This window comes from Osmerus eperlanus, chromosome 4 (assembly GCF_963692335.1).
Source record: "Osmerus eperlanus chromosome 4, fOsmEpe2.1, whole genome shotgun sequence".
NCBI lineage: Eukaryota > Metazoa > Chordata > Actinopteri > Osmeriformes > Osmeridae > Osmerus > Osmerus eperlanus.
In genome coordinates, this window is record NC_085021.1 from 5,713,968 (window position 1) to 5,722,897 (window position 8,930).

General features: G+C 42.0%; 1 long non-coding RNA gene across 1 annotated transcript; it reads left to right on the forward strand.

Moving 5' to 3' along the window:
- Positions 1-4,273: 4,273 nt before the first annotated feature.
- LOC134018411 (uncharacterized) lies at positions 4,274-5,231 on the forward strand. The gene is made up of 2 exons (XR_009929937.1): positions 4,274-4,772; positions 4,858-5,231. It is a non-coding gene; the product is annotated as an uncharacterized LOC134018411 (long non-coding RNA).
- Positions 5,232-8,930: the final 3,699 nt, after the last annotated feature.

The window sequence follows — 8,930 nt, forward strand, 5'->3', positions numbered from 1 at the left end:
CGAGTATAGGAGCAAAGTATAAATGAAAAAAACTAGGTAGTCCTTAAGCTAAAATGTCGAAAACTTGAAGAAAAGTATAGATGGAACTTTTTTTCTCCGAGAGTCTGTATAAACCCATATGAGAATGTAAGAACAAACACACAAAATACAATCTGTAAAAATAGCCTATTGAAAAAAGTCGACATTCATCAGATTATCGACATTCATCAGATTATTTCAATAATAACCATTAACGTGCACGTTTTATTGCCCCAAAAATTAAAATGGCAAAAACTTGAAGAAAAGTCTATACCCGTTCCTGGAGATGGAAAATGATGAGGTGATCCACCTGCTGGGGTTTCTACTAGCTCTGCACTCTAAGATCAATTGGGCAATGGCTGCTCTCCGTGCCTCCCAGATGAATGTGGCCAAGGTTATGTCCCATAAATACATTTCAAGCCTTTTTCCTTTACATACTTGCAGGGTTGGGTCAGATTACTTGAAGAATACTACTTGACCTAGTCAATTACTGAATACATTTAAATGCACATTTAGTCATTTAGCAGACACTCTTATCCAGAGCGACTTACAGTAAATACAGGGACATTCCCCCGAGGCAAGTAGGGTGAAGTGCCTTGCCCAAGTACACAATGTCATTTTGCATGGTCGGGAACCAAACCAGCAACCTTCTGATTAATAGCCCGATTCCCTAACCGCTCAGCCATCTGATTTCACCAGACACCACTGGTTAATAGCATTGTCTATCATTGTAGGATATTTTCCAAGACAGAAGAGTCAAGATGGCGTGAGAGGTTTATTCAGCAATGCTCAGTTGGTACAGGAAGAGACAAAAAGCTACAAAAAGATGCAACACTTTATATAGTCTAAATTAGTAAAATCCCCCTCCCTTCATAGAGCGGTTTCTCAATGTTTTCCCAAACCTTGCCCAGAGTCAATGAGGCTGCCATGTGTACACACTCGATATCTGTCTACGGTCAACCTGACCTGTTCCACTTGGTTCCGCTTTGCTCCCACGATGGGCAGAGGTTCAGGGAACACCTGCACACCCAGACGCTTGGCCTTCAATCCTACATGTTCTCAACTGATGACCTTGGCTGTCCTCCTTGTTTTCTGTTCTCTCATACATTGTTGTGGCTCCTTTCTCCATAACAACTCCTTCTAGGGCGAGAAAACACGTAACAACCTTGAAGCTAATGAGGCGTCCCCCTAGGCCCCCCTTACACACTTGAGAATGGGTGAGAACTGTTGTACCCTGTCCCAACCAGGAACTTTTGCCTACGATATCATGAAACTAGTTAAAAAAGGCAATTTTAAAGACGGGATCAAAATGTCATGAAGTAATCCTTGACAATGTAACTTTAAATCTAATGGTTATTTTTAATGTAATCTTGTCCAATTACACACACGTGCATGGGTGTGTGCCTGAACAACATTTTAAACAAAAGAAATTGTCTTACCCATTCTTTTGAATGACCGGTCATTTACGACCGGGAACAACACAGGTATAAAATAAAGCATAGAATACATTTACATTTAGTCATTTAGCAGACGCTCTTATCCAGAGCGACTTACAGTAAGTACAGGGACATTCCCCCGAGGCAAGTAGGGTGAAGTGCCTTGCCCAAGGACACAACGTCATCTGGCACGGCCAGGAATCGAACTGGCAACCTTCTGATTACAAGCCCGCTTCCCTAAACGCTCTGCCACCTGACTCCCTACTTTTATTCTAAACTCCGTTTAGAATAAAACGCCCACATTTTTATGAACTTCTGGAAAAAAATGTTTTGGCTGTTTAGATAGGCCTACCCTGTGTGGAAAAAGTCATGGAACCTTATGTCAATCAGAATAAACTTTTAAAAATCAGAGAGAAAATTGTAAATTGGTCACTTTTGACCGGGACACAACAGGAGGGCTAGACTTGTCATTTTTATAATAGTATACTTTATTGCTTGAATTTTGAAGTTAACAAGTTTCATTAGTCTCATGATAGACAGGAGGTAACATCACAGCCAGCTATAGCCAATACAAAGGGCTACTGTCAGTCCATACGCCTTCCAGCTCACAGCCATCTCGAGTCGCTGCCCGGAAAGTGCCAGACGCACTGTGTTCACACTGTGAGTATTTACTTCGTTGCTCAGGGTTGATCCAGGATCCGAAGAGGACAGAGCCATGGTCGTGACTGCGTCCTGGGCAGTGTTATCATGCACTGTCGATGGGGTTTCATGATTTTGGAAAAAATGCTCTCTCCCAGGTATCCCCCTGTAGTTATTCGTGGGCGTGGCAGGTGAATTCCTCACACATCTCAACACGAAAGCGGTTCCGCTGGCGTCTGATTGGAAAGTCAGACGAATGCATCCAAATGTCAAAGTCCAGTCGACTGATGTGGACTGCTCGTCCTGTAGTTCGTCAGACAACACGGATTCCATTACAGGAAAATTGATCGTTCCGCCTTTTAATTGGAGACTTGTGCGAGGTTTACAACAGCCTTGAGGCGCGTCTTCTGCGTTGGGAGCTGAGGAGGACGCCATATATACAAACTTTGGTTGGACAATTCAGCCGAGGTTGGATACACATTGTTGCATAAAAAAAATGAATAAACATAAAGCATGGTTGGATAAACCAGCTTTGTTGGTATTCTGAACAGTCATACCTAGACATAACAATGTTCGGACAATTCAGCCGTGGTTGAAATGTAATTTAAAGATTCTGTTGTCAGCCGAAGTCTAACCCTGTAACATGTAAATGTTGCAATTTTGAGGAGTAATCCGCCATTGTCAGGATGCCATTATGCACGCAGCTAGGGGTTCATATGTAGGCCTACTTCGTTCATTTTCTTCAACATTTTGCGCACATGTTTTTGCTCATTTTGTGCGGGTGATAGTCTTCATACCACTATACAACTTTCATTTTACAATAAAAGTTTTAAAAGCTTTTTATTTCTGATTGCGACTCCAAGCATGTTATAAGGTAGGCCCGATTGTGCCGATGTTTAAATGGTAACTTTGTTTAGTCTTCATACCACTATACAACTTTCATTTTACAATAAAATTTTTAAAAGCTTTTTATTTCTGATTGCGACTCCAAGCATGTTATAAGGTAGGCCCGATTGTGCCGATGTTTAAATCGTAACTTTTTAAAATATTCTGTTCACACAACAATGTTTGCATCCTACCAATTCCAGGAGGCCTAATTTGAGGAATAACGTGTGCGTATTGGCATGTATGAGGTACTGGTACTGGAGAAATTTCTACGGAAGCACAATTTCTCTTTTAGAAGATTTTTTTATTGTTAATTTAAACATGCAGTGTGTGTGTTATGCGGTGTTCCTAAGCAAAAGTTCAGAGGTCCTCTCTCCTCGGTGGTTGGAGACTGAATGAGTCATGTAGAAGCCTACAAAAAAAATGGGAGGCGCTAAAACGCTTCGAAATTGTTCAGACAACACGGGGGAGATGGATGGGGATGGCAGCAGCTCAATGATATCTTACAACAGGGAGTGAGTGAAGTCGTATTGTTGAGGCATTTTGATGCCGCCTCATCGGACGTTGTAACTTTCGCAGGTTATCACAGAGCTCTGGATAAGAGAGTCTGCTAAATGACTAAATGAATGATGGCCGAATGCTGGCCGGGTGCCATGGCTGAACTAGGCTTCGGTCATTTTCTTCAGCGTTTTACGCACATAATGTTTTCGCTTATTTTGTGCGGGTGACAACCGATTTGTTCCTGGCACAATACAACTTTCATTTTACAATTTTTAGTTTTAAAGTTTATATTTTTGATCGCGACTCCAAGAATGTTGTCAGACAAGTATAGCCACACAGCCCTAGATTCAGGTTGGTAAATTGTGCCTATGCGTAAATGGCAAGCTTTTTGACAATTCTCGTCAGATAACAAGGTAATTGCATCATACCAATTCCAGGAGGCCTAATTTGAGGATTAACTTGTGCGTATTGGCATGTATCAGTTACTGGTACTGGAGACATTTTCACGGAAGCACAATTTTTCTTTTAAAACATTTTCTATTGTTAATTTCAGTAGGTTAGGCTGTGTGTGTTAAGAAGTGTTCCTGAGCGAAAGTTCAGAGGACTTCACTCATCGGTGGTTGGAGACTGAATGAGTCAGATGTCATGTAGTACAAACAAATGGGAGGTGCTAAAGCGCATCACAGTCAGCTATAACCAATCCGAAGGGCCACTGTCAGTCCGTTACGCCTTCCAGTCTTGTAGGCTATATAAGTCTATGCTTCCAGCTCACAGCCACTTCGAGTCGCCGCCGGGATAGTGCAAAGAAGAAACCGAAGAGGATCCGAAGAGGCTGGGAAACCGAAGAGGATCCGAAGAGGCTGGGAAACCGAAGAGAAAACCGAAGAGGATCGAAGAGAGAAACCAAGGAGGAAATCGAGGAGGATCCGAAGAGGAGGTGGCTCTAAAAAAGTGCACGACTATCAACTCGCTACGGCTCGCTGTCCCATTCGTTTCAATTGAGCTGTGTGGCTGGGAAAAAAGCTCCGTTTGACAATTCTCTCCAAGTCGGGAGGAAATGTCCTCTGTAAATGGAGGACTCGCCAAGGTCTCGTCCTGGACAGGAGAGGGGGAGGGAATCTGACGGACGGAGAGGGAGAGGGGGAGGGAATCTGACGGACGGAGAGGGGGAGGGAATCTTGTTCAGTTGGGCTTGTGCCTTCAAAATATCTCTGGATGCAAAAGCCAAAATATCTCTGGATGCAATAGCCAAATAATAAAATATCCATGAAACCCAAACAACAATTCACACACGTAGGTTGTCTAGACTTGTAATATTTACACTTTATTACTTTTGATTGATTTTTGAAGTTAACATGTTTCATTTGTCTCATTATAGACAGGAGGTGGCATCGCAGCCAGCTATAACCAATTGAGCTGTGTGGCTGGGAAAAAATGGACATCATTCGTGTCAATAGAGCTAGAAACCTAGGTTGCTGGGAAACAGTGCACACGGTGTACGCCTATCAACTCGCCATGATGCTGCCGGCCAGAACCGTGGCATGGGTTGTCCCAATTGTGCGACCGCACATGGCCTCGCGCCTGCCTGGTTTGCAATCACAAAGTTTTTTGTTTTGTTTTCTACTTTCAATATTTTTGTATTCCTGTTCTTGACTCGATGTGCTCTAAAATGAAATAGAAATGAGCTAGAAACCAACAGGTGGCTGGGAAAAAGTGCACACAGTGTACGCCTATTAAATCGCTACGACGCTGCCCACTGTCCGATTAGTTTCAATTGAGCTGTGAGGCTGGGGAAAAGTGAACATCATTCGTGTCAATGGAGCTGGAAACCTACAGGTAGGTGGCTGGGAAAATAATGTGTACGCCTATCAACTCGCTACGACGCTGCCCACTGTCCGATTAGTTTCAATTGAGCTGTGAGGCTGGGGAAAAGTGAACATCATTCGTGTCAATGGAGCAAGAAACCTAGGTTGCTGGGAAGCAGTGCACACAGTGTACGCCTATCAACTCGCCATTATGTTGCCCGCCTGAACCGTGGCATGGGTTGTCCCAACTGTGCGACCGCACAAGGCCTCGCGTCACTGGTGGCCTCGCGCCTGCCTGGTTTGCAACCACAAAGGTTTTTTTTTCTACTTTCAATATTTTTGTATTCCTGTTTTTGACTCGATGTGCTCTAAAATGAAATAGAAATAGAAATTAGCTAGAAACCAACAGGTGGCTTGCCCGGTTTGCAATCACAAAGTTTTTTTTTTTTTCTACTTTCAATATTTTTTTATTCCTGTTCTTGACTCGATGTGCTCTAAAATGAAATAGAAAGGAGCTAGAAACCAACAGGTGGCTTGCCCGGTTTGCAATCACAAAGTTTTTTTTTTTTTCTACTTTCAATATTTTTTTATTCCTGTTCTTGACTCGATGTGCTCTAAAATGAAATAGAAATGAGCTAGAAACCAACATGTGGCTTGCCTGGTTTGCAATCACAAAGTTTTTTTTTTCTACTTTCAATATTTTTGTATTCCTGTTTTTGACTCGATGTGCTCTAAAATGAAATAGAAATGAGCTAGAAACCACCAAGTGGCTGGGAAAAAGTGCACACAGTGTACGCCTATTAAATCGCTACGACGTTGCCCATTGTCCGATTAGTTTCAATCGAGCTGTGTGGCTGGGAAAAAGAGGACATCATTCGTGTCAATGGAGCTGGAAACCTACAGGTAGGTGGCTGGGAAAATAATGTGTACGCCTATCAACTCGCTACGACGCTGCCCACTGTCCGATTAGTTTCAATTGAGCTGTGAGGCTGGGGAAAAGTGGACATCATTCGTGTCAATAGAGCAATAAACCTAGGTTGCTGGGAAACAGTGCACACAGTGTACGCCTATCAACTCGCCATGATGTTGCCCGCCAGAACCGTGGCATGGGTTGTCCCAACTGTGCGACCGCACAAGGCCTCGCGTCACTGGTGGCCTCGCGCCTGCCTGGTTTGCAACCACAAAGGTTTTTTTCTTTTTTCTACTTTCAATATTTTTGTATTCCCGTTTTTTAACAACAACAAATAATTACACTCAAGGACGTTACATCAATACACGTATTTACATGAGCTTTTACGCAAGAGCAAAATACACAAAAAACCTGACTATAACCTTTCTCGTTGGCCCTACTATGGAATTATTTGAAGATAGCTTGCGCGTGAACACGAATCTAACTACAAATGCCAACGCCTTGATGTCCAGTACAGTCTAAATCAAATTCGTCCAGACATAAAACGGTTTGCAGACACAGCTGCCAGAATCTATGTTTAGATTTAGGTGTCTTATTTAAATCATGGATCATTTTATTTAGGTTTGAAATAAAACACATAGGCTAACCCTTGTTTCATAGTGGGAGCCAATTCTCCTTGAACAATGCATTCCCCAAGGGCCTCACTGGGATTATAATAAAGTCCTTAATGTAATCCCAGAAAGCTTGATACAATTCAAATATATATATTCTTTTTTTTGAGAAAGCAAAATAACCCTTTCCAGATCCAGAGCGAAATGGCTTGAATTTGTCAACAACAAAAAATTATGTGGGTGGAGGAGGACAATAGGCCACCTGCAATCTCTAGGATCGATGGTTTATATTCAAATTAATCTTAAGTTTTTAAATAAATGAATAGACAATCGCACATTTGCTGCGCTAATGACCCGTCGGAGGGTAGGCCTGGGTAGGCACAGGCCTACCCACTTTGTTCTAAGGCCTACCCGAAAACGAAAATATCTCCGAAAACTTATGCACCGGGTGCACATCGCAAAGTAAATAAGTAAAACAAAATGAAAAGATGCCTATCCATATTTTTCTAGGCCTAGACAAAAATATTTTTCTGGCTACGCCCCTGACATGAACCACATTTAAAACACATGAATTGCTGTTGAAGAAATGTCATTATCAAGTAAAAGCGTCTGCTAAATGAACTAGAGAGGGTACAATTTCTGGGGAAATTGTAGGGTGTGCTTGCTTGCATCGGTTGCACAGGGGTCCGTTTTTGAATGTCATTTTTACAACTGATATTTCTGTATATTTTATATAAAAATGCATACTTATTATTTATAAAGATTACATAGATTTAAAAGCATATATTTGTTGCTGCTCATTTACAACTCAAAATACGAGTGAAGTGTAGAATGAAATAGATGTCTTCTCATTTCCCCTGCAAGAGGCAGCCTCATCGTTGAATCAAAACGAATACATTTGGCAGACCGGTGTAAAAATTGACCTAATCTCTATGACTTAAACGTCATTTTAAGTTTTTCCCTTCTCGTGATATTTTCAGGCATGTAGCCTACTCATTGCATTCATTCATGAATAAAGAACCCCCTTTGAAGATTATTCTACGACGTTACCCGGCAGTAGAAGATGGAATCGCGATTCAAACAGTACCATCTGCTAACTGAATATGCCCCCAAAATAAGCTTGACATTTATTTAGTGGAAAATCGCTCATTCATAAAAAGCTCACTGGTATCATTGTCAGTAACAACGCAAAATGCGATATAGCCCTGTGTGGAGAAGCTGCCCCGGTAAATTCTACTACTACGGTACAGTACTAGACTACTGCTGTGTTCGTCTTGGTAGCGATTGCGTTGGTTGAATTCGATTTAACGTTCTCGCCGAAGTCTTGAGCACACCCAATAAAGGTAATGCACAGAGTCGATGAAGTCAAGGAAGCTTTATTACTTGCTGGCGGCTGCAAGGAGACAAATAGCAATGGAGGTCCAAAGTTGTCTCAAAGCCAGTCTCCTTGCAAACCATTTACAGAGCACAGTTTTCAATTGTCATTGGTCCTCATGAAGACATACAGTCATCATAAAGACATGCAGTTGTCCTATGTCTCCTCTCATTGGCTAACTCCCTTGCATAGATATTGCGCGTATGTGTGTGCGTCTTTACGACATCAAGCCTGGTTGAAACACAATAGCAGCTGAATCTCTAGTCCTGGTGTCATAAAAGCTCCTATTTCCTTTACAAAAACAAACCCCCCAACATCCTGTAGTCTTGGGCAACACAGTCACAAATGCTCACCCTTCCCCCCACACAAGGTTTGTACGTTTACGTAAGCCTAGAGTTAACTTAGGGGTAGTTCCTCTCTGCACAAAAGGAATGTTGAACACAATATCATTTTATACAGAATGAAGGGTGACATTTTCACCTTTTCTGACAATTGTACATGCATCCTAAAATTCAATTACATTGACCAATTACATTGGTCACCATAGGAGTGGTCACCTAAAGTACAAGTGGTCATCTGAAAGGTCATCTGTGGCTCTCTCTACCTCTCTCTCTTTTTCTCACCCTGTCTCTGTAGCTCTGTTTGATGACAATAATGTCCTATTCTCAAGTGTGAATTTTGTGAGCAGATCACGTTTTGTGAAGATTCCAAAAAAGGTCAAGTGGTTCCGGTTTATTTTCTGTGCTATGT